Genomic DNA, 27518 nt, shown 5'->3' with positions numbered 1-27518 from the left:
CAGTTTTATGCCATATTATGGGGCAGTATATGAACCTCTTCATTTTCAAACACATAAACACAGTGGGTCGCTTAAGCTTATAGTCTCAATTGGCTAGTCTGTAAAATGGAAATGATAATAATACCTCCTCATGGGGTTGACGTAAAGATAAGATTAAATTGTATCTTTTAAATAATAATATCCCTGGTACATAATCAGCAATGAATGAGTAGTAAATAACAATATCATCATTATTTCCATTGTAATGGAAACTTACGTGTTCACAGATCTGGGTGCCAGGAAACTTTGGTTGTTCTTGGAGTGAGATACAGTGCTCTTGGATATTTCTCTCTTGAGATCCAAAAGACTTGGGTTTCTGGTGCAGCAACATGTGTTCTTTGAGGGGCTCTGATGATACTATGGAGAGCTATATATATAGATATATATATTTTTTTTGAGACGAAGTCTCCCTCTGTTACGCAGGCTGGAGTGCAGTGGTGTGATCACTTCTCACTGCAGCCTTGCTGTCCCAGGCTAAAGCCATCCTCCCTTCTCAGCCTCTCAAGTAGATGGGACTACAGATGTGCACCAGCATACTCAGCGGATTTACTGATTTTTTTTTTTTAGAGATGGGATCTTGATGTGTTGTGCAGGGCTGGTATTGAACTTCTGAGTTCAAGTGATCCTCCCTCCTTGGCCTCCCAAAGTGCTGTAATTACAGATGTGAGCCGCTGTGGCTGGCCTTCAGCTACATTTTGCTATAACATGAACTGCTGTTTGGGGGTACTGTTGTTTGTGCATTTCTTTCCTAAAATATTCAGTGTCCTGGGACTGAGTTTTGGAAAATGGTAAAGCCCAGTCATGTGAAGCCATGGTTCTCAAGCCTGGCTGCACGCTGAAATCACCAGGGGAGGCAGGGAAGCACTACAGATGCCTGGATTCTACCTAGAACTCAGTACTTCGAATAGTTCAGATTGAACCTGGATGAGCAGTATTGAGAACCTGAGATTTAGAGACACTGGGAATCACTGTTTCTCAGTAGTCATGTCTGTTTTCCTCAGCTGAACCCATTCTGTTCTGTTTTTTGGGTTGTTTGTTTGTTTGTTTGTTTTTGAGGTAGAGTCTCACTCAGTCACCCAGGCTGGAGTGCAGTGGCATGATCTCGGCTCACTGCTGCCTCCACCTCCCAGGCTCAAGCAATTTTCCTGCCTCAGCCTCCCGAGTAGCTGGGATTACAAGCACCTACCACCACGGCTGGCTAATTTAGTAGAGACAGGGTTTCACCATGTTGGCCAGGCTGGTCTTGAACTCCTGACCTTGTGATCTGCCCGCCTTGGCCTCCCAAAGTGCTCAGATTACAGGTGTGAGCTACTGTGCCCAGCCCTGTTATTTCTTTTCTTTCTTTCTTTCTTTTTTTTTAAAGTGTTTGCTTTGGATTTCAATAGATCCTGGATATATCCTGGAAGTCGAGTGGATGCAAATGTTAAGCCATGGTGGGAAGGGACACTATGGAAGGAGTGACACAATTGAGTGCCTCCTTGGTGCTAGACCTGTGATGAACTTTTACCCTATTATCTTCTGTTAATTGTTGTTAATTTTTTGCTAATTTATATATTGGTCAGATTAGGCTAGGTCTGCCGTGGTGACAAGCAGCCCCAAATCTCAGTAGACTTAAACAGCAAAGTCTTTAATATATTTCTGGCTTATGCTTCATGTCCATCCAGGATTCAGGTAAAGGTAGCGAGAAAGAGAACACAGAGAACTGAGCACCAACGTTAGAGAAGCAACACTTGTCACTTCTGCTCACGTTCCATTGACCCAAGCAGATCATGGGGTCATGCCTAACTGCAGGGGAACAGGGCTTACAATCTACCCTAGGCCTCGAAGGAGGAGGCCTTGTGAGCAGTCTTTAAGACCTGAACAATGAGAATGGTTTTTTGTTTGGCAGCAAGTCAGTTTCTTTTTGCATTTATCCATTTATGAAATCCCAAACCAGAATAGGTATTATATGGAACTATTCTGGGGCTTTCAGAAGTGTTCATATTTCATATCAAGTGGAGTTAATTTGCATACATACATATCATTTCGTAATTTTAAGAAATTTTGTGGAGGGTTTTCAAAAGAAATTTAATACTTGTTTTAATTTTCTGTTATAATTTTAGCATGGGAAAATGGCTGCAAAGCTGCAGATATTTTTGTTCTTTCCTTTTCTATATTTGTTGAACTAGTTAGAGGTGACTGCACATACCAGTGCAGAGGAAATACTTACCCAAACCACTAAATGGCTGTCCTGCTTGGTGTTGCATTTGTGGGAGATACTGGCTGTCCTGTTAGTATTCTACATTACTGAGCACTCAGCACCATGACAAGATATTAAACTGAAAGAAATGTTAAAATTAGTTCAGAAAATACAATTGTAAGGAAAAGAAAAAACAGGAAGAAGAAAGTCAGGAAAGACCCTTTAGGTTTGGGAGTAGACAGGAGAGACGTTTGTTTTGCTCATTTCTGATAGACAGTGGCACTCCACAGTTCGAAGCCAAGTAAGAAAGACTGGCAGCTGCTTGCTCAGGGTGTACACACTAAGGTCTCTGCCTGCATCACTTCTCCTGGAAGTGAAGAGCCCTGAAATTCCCAGACGCTAGATGTTCATGTAGCAAAACAGCAAATGCTAGAGAGCATCCCTCATGGGGTCTGCCTTTGAGGATCGCAGAGGCCTGGCTATTTAGCACTGCGTATTTTTTCCATCAACTCTGTAGCTGACTTTGGGCTTTAACTTTTCTCAGGGGTTACTACATGTTTGGGGAAGCTGACAGCCCCAGCATGGATGATATTACTTTAAACATTTTTAAAACATTCTGTCCTTTTCAGATAACTTTGCTTCATTACTTCCTTCTTTATAAAATGTCCCCTTAGAGAGTAGGACACGTTTTATTAATTAGAATTGGAAGGGGAAAAAAGCATTCCATTCTTTAGAGCCACATCCAGTGTTCACTGCTTTTGAAGAAGGAGGGATGTTTGACACAGAAATGCATCAATGGGGAAGGCCACATTTAACTTTTGTTGTTTGGGCTCAGCACTGGAGCCAAACCAGTTTTTCTTGTCCCCCCCCCCCCTTTTTTTTTCCTTTGGTCCAAGTGGCAGAAGGCCCAGAAATATAAGTTTGCATTGCCAAGAGATGGCTCTAAATATAGTGCTGGTGGGCAGGAAGATTGTTTCCTCATGAATGCAACTGGTGTGTGCTGTATACTCCTTGCCCTCCTCCAGCGGGAAGGAAGAGTTTGGCTTTGCTGCACCACAAGCCTCAGGCCCTCCTGGCTGGAGGAGTTTAGAAACAGGAGCCTGGGCAGATTTGCTTTGCACTGTCATCTCCAGCCAAGACGTGCAGATCAAACAGTCACTACCTAGCTGGCTGTTTTATTCTTTAGGATTTAGGAGTGTAATTAAACACGTAACAGTGGCCAGCTTTTAGAGACTGGGAAGAAAGCATTTTGTATACCTTGTTTAAACACAGATTGTTTGTAAAAGGTATAAAAAAAACCACGTTGCTTTGCCTTGTGTTTGCTTGGAAATACAGGAGGAGTTGGCTGGCTACTGTCTACCAGCCAGCTTTGAAACGTGAATACTTTTTACTTTTTCACCAGGGCAGCATTTTGCTCTTTCCTACTGCAACTGAAAGGAAATGGAACTGGTGGGATTATTAGACTGGCTTGAAAATGCTAACTTTAAAAGTTTTTTTTTTTTTTTTTTTTGGCAGACACGGTGGCTCAGGTCTGTATTCCCAGCACTTTGGGAGGCCAAGGTGGGCAGATCACCTGAGGTCGGGAGTTTGAGACCAGCCTGACCAACATGGAGAAACCCCGCCTCTACTAAAAATACAGAATTAGCCAGGCGTCAGGACGCAGGCCTGTAATCCCATCCACTAGGGAGGCTGATGCCAGAGAATCACTTGAACCCGGGAGGTGGAGGTTGCGGTGAGCCGAGATTGCACCATTGTACTCCAGCCTGGGCAACAAGAGCAAAACTCCCATCTCAAAAAAAAAAAAAAGATTTTTTTTTAAGTTTACCCCCAAAGCAGAGCAGTCTAGCATTATAAAGAGCTTGACTCAAAACCTCCTACTGTTCTCTTGCCCTCAGCAATTAAATAAAATATACTTTGAAACCTCAGCTTGTAGATCAGATTGCCCCAAAGGGATGGAGAGAGCTGGTTTGATCATTGTATTGGTCCAGTTCCTTGATAAAGGTTTAGTTTATCTTTTCTTTTTTTTTTTTTTTTTATCTTTTTTCCTTGGCAGTGGATATAAAATGACAGCTTTGCAGATTAATGTTGGTTTGGCTTTTATGGTAAAAGCTTATTATGCCTAAGGAAATATTGCAAAGTAGCCAGTGCATTTATATAATGAAATCATCTGTGTTGAATGTATTAGCATTAAATAATTAAACTCAGCCTGTAGTTGGTTCTAAAATGCAGTGCTTCTTAACAAGAGACTGTTAACTCAATAACAAGCAATGGGTAGATCTCATCTCAGAATCCTGGCTGGGGCTAGGCACGGTGGCTCACGCCTGTAATCCCAGTACTTTTGGAGACAGAGGTGGGTGGATCACCTGAGGTCAGGAGTTCGAGACCAGCCTGGCCAACTGGTGAAACCCTGTCTCTACTTAAAAAATTACAAAAATTAGCCGGGTGTGGTGGTGAGCACCTGTAATCCCAACTACTTGGGAGGCTGAGAATCACTTGAACCCAGGAGGCGGAGGTTGCAGTGAGCCAAGACTGCACCACTGCACTCCAGCCTGGGTGACAAGAACAAAACAAAAAAAAGAATCCTGGCTGACTTCAAGTCATGCCACTCACACCACTTGAAGGAGAGCAAAATAGTGATTTTTGATGCTGAAAGATCACACTTTAGCATCAAGCAATTTCGGGAATCTTTACATGTATGTACTTTTAGATTCCACTGATTGGGAAAATGCAAAGGAGAAACAGCTGCTGGAAATTAATGCTTATGTATGAATTTTTATTTTACTCATTATAATACCTTCCACGTATATTTGGAAAATAATTCAAATATGAGGTGGGTAAATTGCAGCACCTGAAACAGTACTTGCCTCATGTTAGCATTTGGTAAATAGTTTTGACTGAAAATTAAACATTGTTCAGTCAGGAGACTGTTGTTAGTGTCCAAGCAGACTGACAGAAACTTCAGACCCACAGGTTAGAAACCAAGATCCAATCTATTTCTCTTCCTCTCTTCCTTATAGGGCTCTTGTGTTGTCACTGTAAACAAAGACCAGGAAAGAACCAGCACACTGGCCCAGGGAGTCATTCTTTGGTCAGGGAAGGGCACCCTAGCAGTGAGAAGTAGTTTGCTGCCCACCTAGCTTTACAGTGTGATTATTTATGTGATTTCAAGCTGACAGTTTAAAGACTTCCTCCGCCTTGCCTCTTCTGTAATAAATATGTCCAGATATTAAGATTTGAGTGGTTAAAAAAAAGCAAAACTTTTCCCATTAACATTGTTTTGTTAAAACAGGTTATCTACGTTGCGGGAATAAACATTTTCCCACACAAGAATTATTAGAGTGATTCGTTCGTAAATATTTTTATTTTTCCTAAACTGATTTTTAGTCGAAAAGATTTGTTTAGGAACAGTCACCCCAAGATGTCTTCAGAGATTCCTGAACTCCTCAGCGCTGTGCCATCCAGGATAGTAGCCGCACATGGCTTTTGACCATCTGAGATGATGCTAGTCGGAACTGGGATGTGCTAAAAATTTAAAATAAGGCTGGGTGCAGTGGCTCACACCTGTAATCCCAGCACTTTGGGAGGCCGAGGCGGGTGGATCACCTGAGGTCAGGTGTTCAAGACCAGCCTGGCCAACATAGTGAAACCCCGTCTCTACTAAAAACACAAAATTAGCCAGGTGTGGTGGTGTGCACCTGTAATCCCAGCTACTTGGGAGGCTGAGGCAGGAGAATTGCTTGAACTCAGGAGGCAGAGAGTGCAGTAAGCCGAGATCACGCCATTGCACTCCAGCCTGGGCAACAAGAGCGAAACAACTTCTCAAAAAAAGAAAAAAAAAGGAAAAGTTTAAAATACATGCTGGATTTTGAAGAGTTGTATGAGGAAAAGGATATAAATTATCTTGTCAATTTTTAATATTGATTTCACATTGAAATATTTTGTGTATGTTATACTAAATAAGATACGTTATTAAAATTAATTTCTCTCTCTCTCTTTTTTTTTTAAGTGTAGCTACCAGGAAATTCAGAATTACGTATGTGGCTTACGTTGTGTTTTTATTGGGTAGCATAGAATTAGAGTTTGAGGAGATCCCACCCCTCTGAGTCAGAGTGAGAAATCATCCCTGGCCTCCAATTGCACACAAGTTGACAGTCATTGCCTGTGGTGCCAACCCTGTTCCATGTTGCAGCTGCCTGGGGGGATGTATGAGGACTGTGAAACCATACCTTGGCTGTGCAGGCAGGAATATCCTGAATTCCTGGCCTGATACCATTTGCCCATCCAGGAGGAGTTCTCGATTAGCCTAAAGGATAGTTAACTAGAAGCTTCCAGGGCGCAGGACTAAGTTCAAGTTAATGTTAAGGTGATTCTGTGAGAAGGCAAACACCTTATACAGTGCAGGTGAGGGAAGATTCACGCACCTGGAACCGTCCAGGCTGGTTGAGTTCGGCCTGATAAGTCACCTCTGGTAAAGAGGGAAGGAGGGTCCACCCCTGGTTCAGTTACTGACACCTTAGGTAAAGTCACAGGCCAATGTCCTACTGCTCTCCACAGGGACCCTTTTCCTTGGAAGTGATTTACCAAATGCTAATTGAGTGTTTGTTAAATGTTTACTATGGGCCAAGCACTGGGTTTTTCTCTATGCATTAAACGTGTGAATAAAGGGAAAAAAGGGCTTCTGTCTTGAGTGGCACACATAGGACAACTCGATTTCTCTTCATGCAGAATAAACATCAAGAGATTTTGGAAGCATAATTTTTTGGTAGTTGGGCAGCGGGTGATCATTGGTCCCAGCACCCTTACTCCTTGTCTAAATCAGAGGTTGCAGCTCTGGTCATGTTATATTGGACGATTCCACACACTAAACCTATGTAGTAGATCCTGCCCCACCTCAGGGCTATGTGGTATGATATATACTGTCTCCAACTGTGCAACTGCATGCTATCTTATTGGTTTAAATGGTGTAGGTGACCATAACACAACGGCAAGCATCCTGTGTATATAAGTACAGAAAAGATACAGTAAAAATCACTGTAAAAGACAAAAAGTGGGGCCAGGTGCAGGGGCTCACACCTGTAATCCCAACACTTTGGGAGGCTGAGGCAGGACTATCTCTTGAGGCCAGGAATTCAAGACCAGCCTGGTGAACATAGTGAGACCCCATCTCTACGAATAAAAGAGTAAATAAAGGGCTCCTAATCTACTAGGGAGGTGAAGGCTGTTGGTCATTTGCAGGTAGTTAGAATTATATAGTTGTTAGGAAGTAGATGGGGCCATTCAGTTGTGGGCACAGGGGCTGAACTCACATCACACCTCACTCATTAGTAGATGACCATAGATATCAAATTGCTTTAAACGAGTTTCTGTGTCTTCACTGCTGAATCCCCAGCACCAGGAAACGTGATTGGAACCATTAGTTGCTAAATAAATAATTTGTTAAATGAACCAATGTTTGAATGGAATTTCTGCATTTCTCCTACTCCCCAGAAAAAAGGGCCTGACCATGTCTTTCAGAGGCAGCCTAGAAGCTGGAGAAGATGTCTCAGAACTAGTCAACTTCCTTCTTCTCTCCCTTCCTCCTTTCTTAACTTCCTTCCAAATTTTGGTGTCTTTCCTGACTCTTAAGCCAAGTTCCCCTCACCAGTCTGTCTTTCTGTTTCCAGAACTTTTTCCTACTATCTTCCTTGGGTTCTTTCCACCCAAGAATAAGTTGCTTTCACTCTTGCTGTTTGCTACAGCAATGCCCATTCCTCTACCATTTCCACTAGTCTAAAATATGGATTTTACACAGTGTTTTAAAAAGTGATGTTGCTAATACATTGGTTTGGGCCTAGCATCAGATAGCTGCCTCCTACTGTTGGTCAGTTTCTCCCTTCAAGGAACAAAAACTCCCCATTCTCACTTCACCGGACACATTTCTTCTGTTTACATGAGGCTCTCAAGCATACTTAGGCTGGAGAAGAGGGTTCCATTAGACTTTGCATGGTGCCCACTTTTATTATACCAATTATTTTGTTCTGGTTATATACTTGCCATTATTTTGGGAATGGGCATTTCTACATCACAATCTCTTTTCTTCTGACAATCCAGGAAACATCTCTGACATCTGACTATAAAACATATTTTTGAAGATGGAGTATAGCCTTCACATAAAACCTTGCTGTTTGTAGGAGAGTTGCTATATCTAACAACTATTGCAAGTTCCCAAGAGGAAAATGAAGTGCTTTAAACATTTTTTCACTGTGGCTCACGCCTGTAATCCCAGCACTTTGGGAGGCCGAGGTGGGCGGATCCCGAGATCAGGAGATCAAGACCAGCCTGGCCAAGGTGAAACCCTGTCTCTACTGAAATACAAAAAATTAGCCAGGCATGGTGGCATGCACCTGTAGTCCCAGCTACTCAGGATGCTGAGGCAGGGGGCTCGCTTGAATCGGGGAGGTGGGGGTCGCAGTGAGCTGAGATCGCGCCACTGCACTCCAGCCTGGCAACAAGAGCAAGACTCCATCTCAAAAAAAAAACAAACTTTTTTTTCAAAAATCTACTTAAATGGTTCAAAGTTCTTGTGGTTGGAGTGGCTTTCATCATAATTGCTGATGCAATCATAAAGTCTTCAGTCAGCCTGAGTGTACACCATGGAATGAGGATGTGCTGAATGTAGCCTGTATTTCTCTAATGACATCTGTCATCCAAGTTTATTTTAATGCCACAGTATTTGGAAAGAGGAATTTACTAAGCCCTTGTCCCCAGTCTCACTCCCTACTTCCATTTTTCAGAGGTTTGTGTAGCATATAAAATAAAAGAGCAAATGCAAATCAAAAGTCTTCCAGCAGAGTTTTGTACTGTTTTGTAGTTCTGGCTATTTATGGTATAAACTATATTCAAGTCCCATGAACAGGGCTTTTCAATTAGCTTGAAAAAAATTATTAAATGTTTGGTGGGTACCAGAATAGCAAGATTCATGGTTATTTGGAAGGCCTGTTTTATGCTTTGAGGCCACTGTGGCCTACCACAGAGCCTACACTGCAGACTGTGAATTTAGCAAATCCCAGGGACTTGCCTGGAAGTCAGAATTGGTCCCATATGATTAAAAACAATTTATTCAAGTACCCAGTTTCTTCAAGCAGAAAGTTAGAAGTGTTGGGATCAAGGAAGCAGATAAGGAAAGTCCAGATGAAGCACATATTAGGAAGACAGCATATTGTCAAAGAGAGTATAAAGTGGATTCAGGACTCCACAGTGATTTTCCAGTTTAATACTATTGCCTTTAAAATAGAAATAGTGCTGCTTTATATTATGAAGGACTTTATGGACTGATTGATGTGTACTTTCCCAACTATATTTTCATTTCACCTTACTAATGATGTGAATCGTGAGGACCTTTTGCCTGGTTTACTCTGCAGACTGCATTTAAATGCCTTTCTCCAGGAAGCCTTCTCTGACTCACCCCGAGACCAATCTCCTTGCCACCCAGGACTGAGTTCCCTATTGCCCATAACAATGGGTCCTGATCCCTCTCACAGTACCAAATTCGCATGATTATTTGTCTGCTGCCCCCATCAGACTTGTAAAAGTACTTGAAAACATAGATTCTATCTAGTTGGTTCTTGTACTGCCAAACTTAGTATAATACCCAGCGTGTCATAGGTGCTGAATTTACTTGAACTGTGGAGGCAAAAATGAGGTTCAGAAAACTTAAACATCTTGCCCAAGGTGCTAGAATGTGAACCCCATAAGAGTAAAGCCTCAAACTATCACATTCAGCACAATATCCCCAACATCTAGAAGAGTGCTTTGCACAGAGTAGGTCCGAAAAAGGTTGAATGGTAATAGACCAGGACTTAAACCCAGGTCTGCCCTATCAAAACCCTGTACTTTTTAATATTACATCCAAAAATATATACTGTGCTTTCTCTTCAGATAGTATAAATCTTTCGCCTTTTATTATACATCCAAAAACATGAAAGGCGATCGAACCTATTTAATAAGCTCCTCCCACATGCTCAACCCTGTGTAAGGGACTTTCTTGTTTATGATTTTATTTAATCTTTCCAACAGTGCTGGAAACATTGTATGAGGTTACATTTCACTTGGGTTAATACCTGAAAGCATAGAGTAGGCATTTAATTTTATAAGAAGTTGTCAGTTTCCCAAAGTGTTGGTTCCATTTTACAATCTTCACAACAATCCTGAGAAAGTCTGAGTTGTGAGAAAGTCCGAGCTGTCCTAGGAAATTAAATCTACTTTCCCTTGACAGAAATATATTTAATCAGTTAAGAGTAGTTGAGACGATTTTGATGTTTTCCTTATCTTTCCAAAGGGCCTGCTTGTTCCTGTTTTGTACACTCTGTCTTTAGAATCTGCGTGGTTCTGAGCTCGTGTTTGACTTCATTTTGAAGTACAATGTTTTTGCAACTGTAATCCAATATGTGGAATTTGGTCATGCTCATGTGCATTTACTGGTATTTTCAGATATGAAAGCACTTCCAAAATTATAAAAAGAGGAATTGCAGAGGAATATTTTAAATGGACACATTCATATATAGTAATCCCCTTGTTGTGATATGCATGTTTTCTAGCAAAGTTGATTGTACATTTTATAGAGTATTCTGTTATTTACAAGCTTAAGGTATATCACTTACTTAAAACTTTGGTTGAGGTGGGTGGCTAGTCTATTAAGATACTGGGTATTATCCATACATAATGGTATTTCTCCTGAAGATGTCATTTCCCCCTCATAGTTAAATTTACCCTCAGAGCATTTTTCTAGTCCTGGAACTTAGCTGCATAGTTGCCACAGCCCTACCAACCAAAACTAAGCAATTTCTCCCTGTGCTTGAGAATTCCTTGAATTGAAATTTCTCTATCTTGACTATCTATAAAGCTTAATATAGTCTCTATCTATAAAGACTATAATATAGTCTCTATAAAGCTTAATATAGTCTCTATCTTGACTATCTATAAAGCTTAATATAGTCAATGGTAACATTGCAGAAGTAGGGGCTGCCATCAAAACTACAATGTGATGTGGCTTTAAAATTCCATAGGAGTCCAGAAAGAAGTAAAACTATGTAGTTCCTGGATTATGACTTTGGAAATTTGAAACGTTTGTATCAAATAGATTGAGACACTGATACCTATATTTACAGCAAAACTAAGGAAAAAACAGAATGCTGCAGGAGATTGTAGGAATAGAAGAAATAGGTGTCCTCTTAAAGCACACAGTTTTTACTCTAAACTTACTTAAACATTTTAAAAATTGATCATTCAGATTGTAAATGTTTTTCTTAATTATTGACCATAGATTTTTTAAAGTACAGTTTTTAACGCATACAAGTGTCATTTCTGTTTTGTATTACTTTCATTTTCTCATAGCCATTTACTACTACAAGGGAATAAGTAAAAATTTCGGTACTTATGAGCTTTGAGGATCAGTAAAAAATAAAGACATAATCTGTTTGTCTTCTAGTTTAAACCACAGAATTAGCTACTTGAACGTTTAATATTGGTTAGTTCATGTGTGTCTCCTCATTACTTCTGGCCTCCCCAGTGGTAAAAGGGATGGTCCATTAGTTAAGCACATTATTTTGAGCAAAGATCACCCTTTCCCTGGCTCTGTGCATAAAAAAAAGCGTATTTGTGCCAGTTGAGTGCACTTGTGCATTGTGATGAAGATGTCATGCACTAATTTGCAGCCAGATTAGATTATGACAAATTTAGCAGGGATGACACGATTATTTGAATGGAGATTTGAAATTTTTCATGATTTGAAAGTCCCCGAGCCCTTTATTCTCATGAATGATTATACTCTGCAACAAGGGAGACTATATTTAATGATGTGATTAGCAGTTTGTGACATATTTCATTTTGTGTTCTCATGTGATTGAGTTACTTTCAAATAGTACCTTGGGGAGATGAATTAACTGTTTTAGTGCCCTAGGATTTAGTTTAATGAAGTACTTCTCTCCATGTTACTTCAATGTTCTAGAACAGTGCCATCCAAATATATATATACGTAATGTTGTGAGACACATGTTAAATTTTTCATTTTTAAAAAGTGAAAAGAAATAGGTGATATTAATTTGAATAATATAAATTTAACCACTGTGTCTAAAATGTTATTTCAATATGTAATCAGTATTTTAAAAATATTAGTGATGCAGTTTAGATTATTTTTTTAAATATGTCTTAGAAATCTGGTGTTTATTTTAAACTCACAGTACATCTCAATTCAGACTAGCCACATTTCAAGTCTAGAAAAGATCTCCCTGTCTTGCAGTCTGGAAGCCTCACACTGGGTTTTGCTATGAAAATTACTAAGTTTTGTTTTTTCTTAGAGTCACATTTCACTATCTTTAAGTCTTGAGGTCATTGAAAAGGGAAGTTTTGATCATTACAAAAGCCAACACTTACTGAACCATCCACTGTGTGAAGCATGTTACATCTTTTCATTATCTAATTTAATTTTCACAGGGACCCTATAAAGTTAGACATCTCTATCTCTATGTTACACATGAGGAAATTGAGACACAGAGATTGATCTACCTGTTTGAGGTAACATTGGGTAGTAGGAGGCACAGTCAGGATTCCAATCCACGTTTGCTGGGCCCACCCCCAGCTCTCTGCTGAGAAAGGAATGGAGACTCCAGGCATGCTGGCTGCTGAGCTATCAGGAGCCTTTCTGGATGAGTGAGAATGGAGGGTGTGCGGAGCAGCAGCAGCCAGGAGAGCCACTAGGTCAGCGCTGAAGCCCACCTGCTTCTCTGAACATCCCAGACATGTGTTTTTCTTTCTCCAGACAACATTTAGTTTATATTTATTTATCATTACATGTATAGATGTTTACCCACTAAGTTCATACAAACACATCCTTAAGCATGTTTATAAATTTGCCTGAGTACCTATGCCTCATACTGTTGAGATGAGTAACTCCTTAACCTTTATACTAATAAGAACCTGTTAATGTCATTCAAATATATTTTTGATATGGAATTGTTTTCTTTTTAATTTTAATAGGAGTCTTTTTTTTTCATGCAGTTGCAAGATGTAATAGAGTGAAAACAGAGCTCCCATACAAAGGCAGGGGACCGAAAGAGGGTAGCTGTTGCCAGCTCAAATGCCTGGGTTTATATCCTGATCATTGTCCCTCCCCCTGTGCTCTCAGGCGATAGATGATTGGCTATTTCTTTACCTCCTGTTTTTGCCTAATTAGCATTTTAGTGAGCTCTCTTTACTACGTGATTGGTCAGGTGTGAGCTAAGTTGCAAGCCCCATGTTTGAAGGTGGATGCGGTCACCTTCCCAGCTAGGCTTAGGGATTCTTAGCCTAGGAAATCCAGCTAGTCTTGTCTCTCAGTACCCCCTCTGAACAGGAAAACCCAAGTGCTATTGGGGAGGTTGGCCGACGACGGCTCTAACTGCTTCCTGTTGAATTGGGGCATAGTAGGGGTCATGCAGTTGAGATTTCCTCGGGAGGGGTGCCTTTGAGGTCATCAACATCAAAGCATGGGCTAGCAGGCCGGTCCAGGAGTCTGTGGTAGATCTTAGTCATGGACTGCATCTGGGGCTCCATTTGAAGAACTATTTGTAGTTTTACAGCTTCGATTCTGGAAGAGACAAACTTAACAAGGAGGTTACAGATACAGGGATTGAAATGTATGGCCTCTAGTGCAGGGGATTATTTCCTGGGCACACTTCACAGGCCTTGACTATCTGCTTGATAGTTTTGAAAAGGCCTGGTCCAGTAAATCATGATTTGGCCATCTGATGGGTGCTATCAATGCCTAAGTGAATGGTTTGGTGAAGGGTTTTAAGTAATTTTCATTGGTTAGCTGCAGGCAAAAGTATTTTCCCTTCTTCAGTGGCTGGACATCCTGAGGGGAGGAAACTATGTCCTCGTGAGGTTCCCATTCTATTTCTCCTGCTGAGTACTGGGGCTTGGTTTCTTGGAGGCGACTAGGTGTCCTTCTATAAGTATTTCTAATGGAGGGTCCCGCCTCGTGGCTCTTTTGGCTTCAATATCTGCTTGGCAGTTCCCTTCTATTTCCCTTTTCTTTCCTTTCTGATGACCCCAGCAGTGTAAGACTGCCACCCTTTAAGTTTCTGTACAGCCAATAATAATCTCCCAATGGCTTCCTGATGTTTGACAGGTGTTCCCTCAGAAGTTAGGAATTCCCTTTCTCTCCATGTTGCTGTGTGGGCATGGAGGACTAGGTAAGCATACTTAGAGTCTGTATATATATTTAGCCTTTTTCCTTCTCCTAATTCTAGTGCCTGAGTGAGAGCTATTAGTTCTGCCAGCTGAGCGCTAGTTCCTGGAGTGAGGGGACTACCTTCAAGTATTCCATTAACGCTGACCACTGCGTACCCCACTTTTCAAAGTCCTTTTTCTACAAAGGAACTTCCATCAGTATACAAGTTGAGGTCGGGATCAGTCAAGGGAACCTCCAGAAGGTCCCCTCAAGTGGCATAGGTTTGAGCAATCACCTGTTGACAGTTATGTTCTATCTTTTCTTCATTGTCTGGGAGAAATGTGGCTGGGTTAAGAGTTGCACAAGCACACAGTCACACCACTGGCGCTTCAAATGATAGAGCCTAATATTTAAGCAAATGGTTGTCTGACAGCCACAAGTCTCCTTTAGCAGTGAGTATGCCGTTTACATCATGAGATGTCCACACAGTAAGATCTCTTCCCTGTATTATTTTAACTGCCTCAGATATACTAAGACTGCTACTGCCGCCACTACCCATAAACAGTGAGGCCAACCCTTTGCCATTACATCAGTTTCCTTACTTAGGTATGCCACAGGTTGCAAGATGGTCCCTTGGACCTGTGTAAGGACTCCTAGAGCTATTCTCGTTTTTTTCTGTGACATAAAGAAAAGTCTTGCCCCGTTGGCAGGCTTAACACTTGGGCTTGGGTTAGGACCCTCTTAGGGCCTGGAAAGCCACTTCTGCTTCAGGTGTCCATCTTACTAAATGGGTATTGGCTTTCTGAGTTTCCTTAGTGTATATAATGGCCTGACTGTTTCGCCGTACCTGGGAATCCATATTCAGCAGAGAAACCTGTTATGCCAAGGAACGCTCTTAGTTGCTTTAGGGTTTTGGGATAAGGATAAGCCAGTATAGGCTGGATACATTCCTCACTGAGGGCCCTGGTGCCTTTGGATAGTTTTAGCCCTAAGTATTTATGTAAGCAGAGCTGAGCCTTTGGTTTGGAAAACTTGTAGCCACAGGTGGTGAGGAAGTTTAAAAGCGCTTGGGTGGCTTGATGGCACAAGGTTTCTGAACAGGTGGCTAGAAGTAAATCATCCATGTACCGAAGGACATAAGTGTCCAAGTATGAGAACTAGCTCAAGTCTTGGGCTAATGCCTGGCCAAATAGATGGGGACTATCCCTGAACCCTTGGGGTAAAACAGTCCAGGTGAGTTGAGATGTTGAGTTCAAAGGATCTTCAAAGGCTAACAAGAATTGAGAGTCAGGATGTACAGGGATGCAGGAAAGGCATCCTTAAGGTCCAGGACTGTAAACCACTCTGGTTCCTCTGGTATTTAGGAAAGAAGAATACAAGGGTTAGGTACAGCTGGGTATAGAGGGACAACAACTTCATTGATAATCCTGAGATCTTGCGCTAACCTCCACTGTCCATTGGGTTTCTATACTCCTAAAATTGGAGTATTGCAGGGGCTATTGAATGGTTTTACTAGGCCTTGGACTTTGAGGTCCTTAACAATTTTTTGGAGTCCTTGTTGGGCCTCGGGTCTAAGGGGGTACTGCCTTTGGTAGGGAAAGGAGGTGGAATCCTTTAGTTTAACTTGAACAGGATGGGCATTCTTCACTCATCCATATTGTCCTTCTGTTGCCCAGACTTCAGGATTAATTCCTTCCTCAAGCAGGGGACAACAAATGGATGTTCCTTCTCCTATATTCAGGTATATAATGGCCCCTGCTTTTGCTAGAATGTTTCTCCCTAACAAGGGAGTGGGGTTTTCAGGCATAATTAGAAAAGCACATGAAAAGAGTAAAGTTCCCCAGTCACAGCTTAGTGGCTGGGAGAAGTATCTACTGACTGCCTGTCCTAGGACCCCTTGGATAGTGACAGATCTGGAGGACAGTTGTCTGGGACAGGAGAGTAAGACTGAGAAGGCCGGGCCAGTGTCCAGGAGACAGTTAACCTCCTGGCCCTCAATGGTCAAGCATACCCGGGGCTCTGTGAGGGTGATGGCATGGGCTGGCACTTGCCCCGGGCACCCTCAGTCCTGCTGCTGGATCATCTGGTTAGTGGCTTCTGCTCAGAGGACCTTCATCCCCTGGGGCAGTGGGCCTTCCAGTGATTCCCTTGATATAAGGGGCATGGATGAAGGGGCAGCTTATTTCTATGTGAACAATCTTTTTTAAAGTGTGCTTGTAGACTGCACTGGAAGCAAGCCTGATTAGGCATTCAGTTTGCCCAGCTTTTCCCTTTTCCAGAGTATAATAGGAGTCATTTTAATAGAAGTCATTTTCTTTTTCCCTGGAGTTTGTAAGTAGGGATCTAGAGCTGGGAATCTCCTAACTACAGACATAGGTAAGGAGAAAGAAACTAGCAGTGTCTTCCAAGCATACTTTCTTGCTAGACGACTGAAGAGAAGAAAAATGTTTTTCAGCATAATTGGTCAGGTGAACTAGAGTCTTCTCTTAGAAGCCTTTGCCAAGCCTCCCTGAGTTTGTTAGCATAGTGAGCATAGTAGGAACCAGCCCTTTCCTTTGGGCTGCTTCCATTTCTCCATCTACACAGCAAATAAGAGAAGGGGAGGAGAAATAGGAGAGGAGCTTGGAGGCTTTCTGCCCACCTCTCCATAAGTTAGTTGTCTTACCCTAGGGAGACAGAGTTCCAGTTTAACCAAGTGTGGGACATCTCCCTGAACCATCTGAGCACCTGATGTATAGAAGAGATTGCTTGAAAGACTATCGTGGTTTCTCCTGGAATCTGGGCTTCCAAATGCCCAAAATTTGGAGAAAATGCCTTATGTATGACCCAGAAATATGATGTGTAATCTTTGATATGATGAAAACAACCCATTACTTTAGCAATCCAAAAATTATACTCATTTCCTGAGTAGATTTTGGGACTGAGTATTTGCTAAATAACCTGAATCTTCAGTTATAATTGCTCATTAAAGTATGAACAGGGAAAGAGTAAACTAACAGTTCCTGCTTGTCCTACCCTTCTAGCCTGCAGGTTCTATCCAGTCATGCTGATGTGAGCCCTGTCATATCTCATACTTCATCCCTGGGTCTGAGCATTAAGGGACTGACCATCTTAAGTTTTGGCATCCATGATAGACATTCAGGACAGTGTTGATAACTTGTAAGGAGGAAGAGTCATTTTCTTTTCAGCCACTAAGTATCTGCTGAGTACCTGTATACCAGGTGCTCAGGGGAGACAGAAAAGTACATGTGACAGATGCACATCTGGGAAACAACAATATTCAACAAGATATTGTTGTTTCAATACAATTCAATACAAGCAAGCTCTGTATTGCCCTTTCTACCAAGTTCTTGAAAATCTTGTAGAATATTAAAATATGTTTGAATTATATTAGCAGGTTCTTATCAATGTAAAGGTTAAAAGGTTCAGTAAAGAAAAAAAAAGACTCTAGAGTCAAACCAACCTCATGTAAAATGCCAAGTCTCACTAGCTGTGTCACCTTGGGTACAGTACTTAACTTTTTTAAGCCATGTATTTATTTACAAAAATCCTATAGTCCTTATAGGATTGTTGTAAACATTAAATAATAGAATAAATGTGTGTGGTTTTAAAATGTGTCTGTAAAAACCTTTTTTAGAAAAGAATCCCAAGTGTAATATATGCAGATACTCCTTCTCCAGGAGGTAGAGGAGTATCTATATCCCTGCACCTTAAGTTTGGGCTAGACTTAGCGACTGGCTTCCAAGGAAGACATGTGGAAAGGGAAAAATACTTTACCTGGAGAAACCTGGTAGATATCTCTTTGACCAGATGATCAAGTTAAAATGATCAGAGAGAATGTACCTCCTGAAATGGTATGATGAAAAGGGCACTTCATCTCTATGGTAATCTTTCCAAAAACTCATAACCCCAGTGTGACCATGAGAAAATACAGCAGACAAACCCAAATTGAGGGACATTTTTAAATACCTGACCAGCACTCCTCAAAACTATCAAGGTCATGAAACACATGGAAAAATTGAGAAACTGTTCCAGACTAGAAGAAACATGCCAACTAAATGCAATTTAGTATCCTGGATTTAGATCTTGGAAGAGAAAAGGGGACATTAATGAAAACATTGGTGAATCTGAATACAGTCGAGAGTTTAATCAGTAATAGTCTACTAATGCTGCTTTCTTAGGTTTCACAAATGTAGCACAGTAACATAAGATAATATTAAGAAAAAATGAAACCATGTGAAGGGTATATAGAAACTCCTTATATTATTTTTGCAACCTTTCCTTAAATCTATCGTAAGTCCAGAAAAATTATTCAAAATAAAAAATTTATTTTAAAAATATATGTTCACAAATTCTTTCATACCCCATTCCTTCAAAAAATAGAGAGATTGCCTCTCCTTGAGTAGACTGTATTTAGTGTTTCACGTCTAATGAATAAAATGTGGCATAATTGATGATACGTAAATTCTAAGACAAGGTCATAAAACCTGCTCTGTCTGGGATCACTTGCTCTGGAGGAAGCCAGCTGCCATATCATGAAGTCACTCAAGCAGCCTTCTTCGCAAAGAGGCCCACAGGGTAAGAGACTAGGTCCCCCTGCCAACAGTTAGCAAGGGACTGTGTCCTCCTAGCAACAGTCATGTCAGTGAGCCTCTTTATAAAAGGACCATCCAGCCTCAGTCAGGCCTTCTGACAATTGCAGTCCTGGCTGATCTCTTGCCTGAAACCTCATGAGAAACTTTGGAGCACTCAGCCAAGTGGCTCCCAAATTCCTGACCACAGAAACTGTGAGATACTAATGTTTGTTCTTTTAAGCCACTAAACTTTAAGATGATCTGTTATATGTAGGTCGATAACGAACATGAGATGAAATATGGTTAGCAGATCACCTAATGTATATAGGTATGCAATAAATTTTTGTTTCTACTATAGCATTATTGTTCAAAAACTGTTATTTTTCTTCCCCTGATATTCTGGTCCTCCCATTTCCTCTCTACTTGGAACAGTAATTCTTAACTCTGGCTGGATATGAGTATCACTTGGCCAGCTTTTTTAAAAAAACACCAGGGCCCAAAGCCCTAGACCATATTAGTTGAATCACAAATTATGGGATGGGACCTAAGCACCAATTTTTATTTATTTATTTTTTATTTCAATAGGTTTTGGGGGAACAGGTGGTGTTTGATTACATGAATAAGTTCTTTAGTGATGATTCCTCAGATTTTGGTGCACTCATTACCCAAGCAGTATACACTGTACCCAATATGTAGTCTTTTATACCTTACCTCCTCCCACTATTTCCCCGAGTCCCCAAAGTCCATTGGATCATTCTTATGCCTGTGCATCCCCATAGCCCGGCACCAATTTTTTTTAAGTTCCCTTCATAATTTTCATGGGCAGCCATGATAAAGGACTACTGCTGTAGAAACAGTAACGTTCCTGTAATCCCAGCACTTTGGGAGGCTTAGGTAGGTGGGTCATGAGGTCAGGAGATCAAGACCAGCCTGGCCAATATGATGAAACCCTGTCTGTACTAAAAATACAAAAATTAGCTGGGCATGGTGGTGCGTTTCTGTAATCCCAGCTACTCAGGAGGCTTAGGCAGGAGAATCGTTTGAACCAGGGAGTCAGAGGTTGCAGTGAGCCAAGATCGCGCCACTGCACTCCAGCCTGGTGACAGAGCGAGACTCCGTCTCAAAAAAAATAACAAAAAAGTAATGTTTAAATATGGGCTACCAACATTCCGACTTCTGAACTTAGGAGTAGAAAGTTACATTTCTTGATATTTTATCAAAACAGGCTTTATGCATAAGAGAAAATGTATTGTACAAAAGAGATTCAAAAACTGTCCATTGAAATAGCATGTGATTATATGTAGCCTTCTTTGAAGAAAGTTAAACAAGCTTTACTAAAGGAGTTTGCCACTTGACAGGAAGAAACCACAGGACAGTTCTATAGACCTTATGGCAGGAAGCATACTATTTGTAGACAGTATTTCAAATAGTAGTTAATGCTTACTTGGTTAGTATACTAAACTGGAATTCCTTCCTTCCTGTTTATATTTTCTTTCTCTTTGTAAAGCATACATACCAAAGCAACATTTGCTGCATATGAGTTTAAGAAAATCACCTGCTGATGATAATTTTCTAAGAAAAAATAAATTACTAGTTTGTTTAAATAGAAGGTCTGCATATTTTATATTGAAAACATGGAGCCATGAAATAGACAACCTACAATTAGTGTGGAAGAGTTTATCATTTCATCCCATTGTATAACCCATGGAAAAAAAAATAATCTATGTGTTGTGGCCAGGAACCAGGTCTCTACCAAAATGAGTTTTGACCTTTCTATTTTGTCATCTGGGCAGCTAATTTACCAAAACGGAGAAGCAAATGGTAATTCGTGGGCTAAGCAGGCTCATCGCTGCCCAATGAAACTCCTTTACTTAGATTTGGACACTAAGTTGAATATATTTAAAAGGCATTTGTTGAACATGGGTTTTGTGTGGGAACTTTGGAAGATTTTGAAGATTCTGCCCCTGGCTCAGCAGGTTTGTAACACCACTGATAAAATGGAAGACAGTATAGGATGCACTTTGAGTTTTTGCTTTCTAAATCATGAGTAAAACATAATTTCAAAGAACGACAAGCATGGATCAGGTTGGACAGAAAAGATGTGTAGGAGAAGGTAGCATTTGATTTTCATAAATAAGAGTAGTAGGTCTTTGATATTTGGTGACCAAGTCATGGGTATAGTTTGGATAGGTAAGGAGGAAAGACAGCACCTAAGCCAGAAGAGAATCACAACAGCAAAACTAAGCATCATGTTGACAGTGGTGACATGACTAACTTATATAAAGTAGAGGTTTATTTCAAAAGTAATGGAAGTGATTTTGAATAAGTAGATCAGGACCAGATGATGCTGAAGCCTTAAAGGCCGAGGTGAGGACCCAGTAACCATTGAAAGTTTCTGAGCAAATTGAAATTGAGAGGATCTGTACAGAAGTAAGAGGAGAAGGAAGTAACCTGCAGGATGGTTTCAAAAAAGTAAAACAATAGAGGGATGAACAAATCTGAGACACAGTAGAGAAAATTAAGAAACTTGATTAATTGGAAGCATGCTCTCCTTTTAAGGGATATGTCCTAGATTGAGGGCCAGCTCCAAATGGCAGACAGCCATCAATAGTAGTGACGACAGTGAAAATACAATCAACAAATAACCTACTTTGAACATTCAAATCTAAAATTTGTAAATTAGGAATTATAATTTTATAATCTTATAGTTCAAGTGGAATGCATGTTAAAACTTATAAAGGTATTGTGATAAAATGCTCATCTTTCTATTGTAGATAAACTGTATTTCAACAGGAAATAAGGCTTTATCTGCAACATACATATACTTAAAATACTCCTTTTAAAGTGGCAGCATCACATCTAGAAATTTGTTTCCTCCCTTTCTAATGAAAATTATCTGAATTTTTAAGTTCCAGTTAATCTTGTTCAGCATTATACCGAACAGTTAGACATCTAATTCTTGTTACTGATAGTCATAGTACTTCAAATATAAGACTTCCTTATATGTTTGAAACATTCGTTCCTTTCATCTTTTAGTTAACTAACCATTAGGTAGGCATCCTGATATGGTAATATTAAACAATCCAGAAAATGTGGAAATATTCCCAGGGGCCTGTGGACCTTTCCATATGACTGAGTATCCTTACAACATGGCTACTGGTTTTCCACAGGGCAGGAGTCTGTGTCCTTCTCTGAAGACTAAAGAGAAGCAGTGGCCAGCTTGTCTAGTGATCTGATCCTACAGGAAACTGCTTGACAGTCTCTGTAGAAACGATTTGTTTCTATCAATAGTGGTTTCTCACATTTTGCTATGACCAGTTGACTTGTCATAAATGAGTAGATTGGCAGTTTTTCAAAACATCATCTGGATAATACTGGTTCGTATCATATGGGAGTGGTTTTGAATAAGTTTATGCTATCAGATCCATACCAAAAAAATATGCATATGGTCTTTTGTTTTCTGAGGTGACTATAATTCTAGATTAGCTAATAAAACAATACAAGGATTTCTACTTTTTTTGTAAGGTTCAAAATTTAAACCAACCTTCCCTCCGAGAACAATAAAAGCTGGACAAAATATACTAAAAGGAATTGCTCAGAGACATGGGAAGTCTAAAATTATGGGAAAATATGGAAAATGAGTAAGAAATAGGTGAATCTGCCATGTGGGACCACTTTTCCACTCAGATATCTTATGATCCTGGAAGAGGTAACTGAGAAGCTGAGAAATGTAGCAGGGCTTTTGACAGCCCTGTAGAATAAGGGAATAAAACTTGCAGTCCAGAAACCAACCAAAGCTGGGAGTGAAGCTAGTAAATACCCTACACTTTGGATTGAGACATGACTGGCTACCGCCAGGAATAAGAGTGAAATAGATTGGCCCACTCAGAGTCTGAAGCTCAACTTCAAATCAGTTTTTAATCCTTGAAATTGAATGAAGATTATCTTGGATTGCTGGTTTCTATACCTGCCAACAGCAAAGTAAAGTACATCTCAAAAAAAATTTTTTATCAAAGCCTCAAATTATTTCTACAGATTTTATATAAAATATCCACTACTCAGGTAATAATAACCAGGATCACAAGGAGATAGGACAGTGTGCATGGGGAAAAAACAAGGAAAATAACAGATAATGGAAGCACAGGGCTCCACATAACACATTTACTATACACACTTTTTAAAATGTTTAATATGTTCTATGAGATTAAAAAAAAAGACTGGAAATTTTAGAAGAGAGCTGGAAACTACCAAAATAAACCAACTGAAAAATTCAAAAACTGAAATTAAAAACTTAATGGGTGGTTGGATTCGCTTTTATTGCTGTGTTTACAAATCATCCCAAGCCTTAGTGACTTAAAGCAGCAAAAATCATTTAATCTTTCCTATGAGAAAGGTTAAATGAGTCGAGATTTAAGGATTAAAATTTGGCTGGTTTTTTTTTTTTTTTTTTTTTTTTTTTTCCGACAGGGTCTCACTCTGTCACCCAGGCTGGCAGTGGTGCAATCTCGGCTCACTGCAGCCTTGACCTCCTGGGTTCAAGTGACTCCCACCTCACCCTCCCTAGTAGCTGGGCATACAGGTGCATGCCACCACACCCGGCTAATTTTTGTATTTTTAGTAGAGATGGGGTTTCACCATGTAGCCCAAGATAGTCTCAAACTCCTGGGCTCAAGCAATCCACCTACCTCAGCCTCCCAAAGTGCTGGGATTACAGGTGTGAGCCACCACACCCAGTTTGGCTGGTTCTTGCTCAAGATCTCTCATAAGGTTGCCATCAGATCTTGTCTGGGGGCAGTCATCTAAAGACTTAAGTGAGACTAAAGCCATCTGAAGGGAGCTCCCTCATATGGGTGGCAGGGAGGTTCCTTTTGATGAGGGCTTCTCTAGGGGGCTGCTCGAGTGTCCTCATGACGTGGTGGCTGGTTTTCCTCAGAACTAGAGATCCAAGCAAGCAAAATAGAAGCTGTAAGGTCTTTGGTCGCCAAACCTCAGAAGTGGCACACTGTCACTTCTGCCATATTCTGTTAGTCACACAGATAAGCCCTGAACTATTATGACGGAAGACTACCAGAAGTCCCTTGGTAGCTGGCTACCATGATGGATTTAACCAAAGATTAAACGTAGCAGAAGAGAAAATTAGTAACCAGGAAAGGGGAATAATAAACAGAATAGAACACCAAGAGACAAAAATCCCAAAAACGGGATGTGGTATGTAATTGGATTATCATAGGAGAGAACAGAGAGATTAAGATGGAAACAGTCATATATTTGAAGAGATTATGACCCCAAACCTTCCAAAACGAATGAAAAATCTCAAGGCGCAAATTCAAGAAGCCATGTGAATTCCAAGCAGAATGAAAGAGAGTGCAAAACCAGAGTTTCTCTTATACTGTCTGCACATATAATTGGTCTTTAGTATTTTTAGCCTCTGTTTGAAGACATTATCATTAGTTTGAATATGGCTGTTCATTTTTATTTTGGAAAAGTCTCGCCTTCATGTGATACACGATTTTAGCACTGTTTGTGTTTCATTCTTGTTTCTAGCCCTTGGTAACTAACCTTTGGATCAGCCTGAAGCACTATAAAAAGGAAAAATGTGCATTATAACAGAGAATAAAATTCCAGTTAACTTGATGTGTTTGGGGGCGTTTTTTGGTTTGTTTGGTTTTTTCTAGAGATGGAGTCTCACTCTGTCACTCAGGCTGGAGTGCAGTGGCATGATTATAGCTCACCACAGCCTTGGAGTCCTGGGATCAAGAGATCCCGCCTCAGCCTTCCAAGTAGCTGGTACTATAGGCACATGTCACCACACCTGGCTAACTTGATGTTATCTAGCTATAAAACATTCAGCTATTACTAATGATACTTTCATACATATAGAAAGTAGTGGTAGTTGAAATTCATAAAGATGATTTTCAAGTATTGAAATCCCATTAGTATGTATATTTTAATGTTATGGTATGTTTATGATCTTTTTTCTTTAAATACATCATGATGTAGTCCAGGTCTTTAAAAATTGATCATGTGTGTATACCATTGATAACTGATTATTTGAATCACCACATATACCATTCCTTTGTCTTATATCAGCAGAAGTTAATTTGATATATACCCAGCTCGTTTGTTTAGAAGAACTGCCAATTTTGCTTTTACCAGCTGTTTTTAAGTGGCAAATATTTTAAATAATAGATTTACCAGTAGAAAGTCTGGTTAACGTCAAGATCCCTAAATTTTGGTATGGATTGTTTAACAGTAGATGCTATCTATTTAGCAATGGAACCTGGTTCTTGTTCATGGAGGTAGGGACAGATGGCCATTCTGGCTTCAAATGTCAATTTAGTGGCAGTCATAAGGATATAACTACCTTAAATCAGATTGGGTTTAATCTGTTATCTCTTAGACAGGAGGCACCTTGTTCATTTAAAAGTATTCTCCAGTGAACTTGTTTTTCTTCAAATATAAATTTGAAATAAGTGTCTTTAAAAGTTGGTTTCAGTTATCAAATTATATGATTCTATTTGTTTCTTCAAAGTTTAATCAGAATTTGAGTGTATGAAACATGCAAGTCACGTCTTTCATTTCCCAATTTATAACTAATTCAACTCTTGTTGTTTGAGTGGCTACCTTTTCATTACAGAGATTAACTTCTCCTGGTATAAACCATCAGCTTTACTAAACCAGGGCAAAGTTTAGAAGTAATGTTATTTGCAAAGATATAGCTTTAAAAAATGAGAAGGAGATGCTCCCACCATTGTAAAAAAAAAAAATCTAATCTATTTTATAGAAAGTAAAATGCATTATTATTGTTGGTAATTATTATACTTTATCACCTGTGACCACAATTAACTAAATACACAACCTTTTTTTTTTTTTTTTTTTTTTTTTTTTAAAGACAGAGTCTCACTCTGTCACCCAGGCTGGAGTGCAATGGCACAACCTCGGCTCACTGCAACCTCCGCCTCCCGGGTTCAAGTGATTCTCCTGCCTCAGCCTCCCTAGTAGCTGGGTACTACAGGCACGCACCACCATGCCTGGCTAATTTTTTGTATTTTTAGTAGAGATGGCGTTTCACCATGTTGGCCAGGGTCTCAAACTCCTGACTTCAGGTGATCCACCCGCCTCGGCCTCCCAAAGTGCTGGGATTTAAATGCACAAGTTTTTAAATAAACTAAACAGCATGATTTCATATATAGTCATGGAGTACACAAACAATATTTTCTGGACACGTGTTTCTTCTTTTAACTGTAAAAGAAAAAATGATTTCACAGGAATTCCATTATTTAAATCTATTTCTTTGTCATGTGACTGAAGTTTAAAGTTCTTAGTGCTGCAATCGCATCTCCCCAGGTGTGTTCTGTTTCTGGCAACCTATGCATAGATGTTGGTGGTGTTCATATCAAGCTGCCTAATTTGTGTAGTAGGCATTAGAATGGGGCATGCAATTCTATAGACATGTAGCAAGCACACAGGAGAAGCCACCATCCAGGTGATTCTCAGCAGTAAGGCCGATCAGAAACTTGATCCTGGCTCGGGGGGTTCCAGCAGTAAGCAAACTCTATTCTCCTTGGGTAAGATTTCCTTATACCTCTTCAGTCCTGCTTCAGTGAAATCTCAGGAAAATAGATTCTGTCTCCAACTGGAATCTCCCAAAGCCATGGCTATGTTTCTGATCAACACTGCAGCTCAGATGAAGCACTCAGTTACCTGCCAGCCAGACAGCATTTCCCCAGACTGCAACCAGTGTTGGAACCAAACTGCAGGAGTGGGTGGATTGGTAGTGAAACTGGTTCTGGTGAAAAAACTTCAAAAAATTTTCACAGAAAAATGATTGACTCCCACGTAATTCAATGAAGCAGGATTACTCTCTGGGAGCCAAGAAGAGGATGCCAGGTTTCAGCTGTGGTGGAAGGGATTCTAGTTCCTTATTCTTAGTCCTCATACCCTTCCCATTATTGAGTTCCTTCTGCACGCCAGGCAATAGGTTCAGAACTATATGTTACCTTACTTGGCACCTCACAATGACACTGTGAAGAGTACATTATCACCTCATTTATAGCTAAGACAACTGAGGCTCAAAGTGATTGAGTGTATTATCTGAGGCCACCAAGCCTTTGTGGTACAGACTGTACCCAAATCCAAATCCTTCTGACTCCACAGCCCCCACCCAGCCACTCAGTTTGCCACCCTTCCCCCTTTTAGTAGTTTACATCTCACCTCTTCTGTTCACTCTTTCTTATCTACCTGTCTTTCATCCTCTCTGTTCCTACTTTTTCTTCCCATTCTTTCTTTCCCTTACCTTCATTTACTTTTCTTTTCCCTAAAACCCTAGCTCAAATAGTTCAACAGAGGTTACTTGAGGAGTGAGGGGAGGGAATGATGAAAACTGCAGGTGTATTCTATTTGTTCCTTCATCTTCCTGAAATATTTTCATAACAATCGTTTTGGTTCATGCAAAGAAAAAAAGAAGAATCAACTTTTAATGATTGCCTCCTACTGCTGAGCTCTCTGGACTAGTCACTTTATTTATATTTTCTCATTT

The 27518-nt window shown here is 40.3% G+C and overlaps 1 protein-coding gene and 1 non-coding gene across 2 annotated transcripts in view; both read left to right on the top strand.

Moving 5' to 3' along the window:
- Positions 1 to 27518, top strand: part of ZNF704 (zinc finger protein 704) — a 251592-nt gene that overhangs the window by 131170 nt on the left and 92904 nt on the right. The gene's annotated exons all lie outside the window — the stretch shown is intronic.
- On the top strand, positions 6886 to 7019 carry LOC116268748. The gene has a single exon (XR_004175915.1). It is a non-coding gene; the product is annotated as a U11 spliceosomal RNA (small nuclear RNA).

This window comes from Papio anubis, chromosome 8 (assembly GCF_008728515.1).
Source record: "Papio anubis isolate 15944 chromosome 8, Panubis1.0, whole genome shotgun sequence".
In the NCBI taxonomy this organism is placed as follows: Eukaryota; Metazoa; Chordata; class Mammalia; order Primates; family Cercopithecidae; genus Papio; species Papio anubis.
Note: the sequence above shows the minus strand (reverse complement) of the source record. Positions and strands in the feature narration are given on the sequence as shown.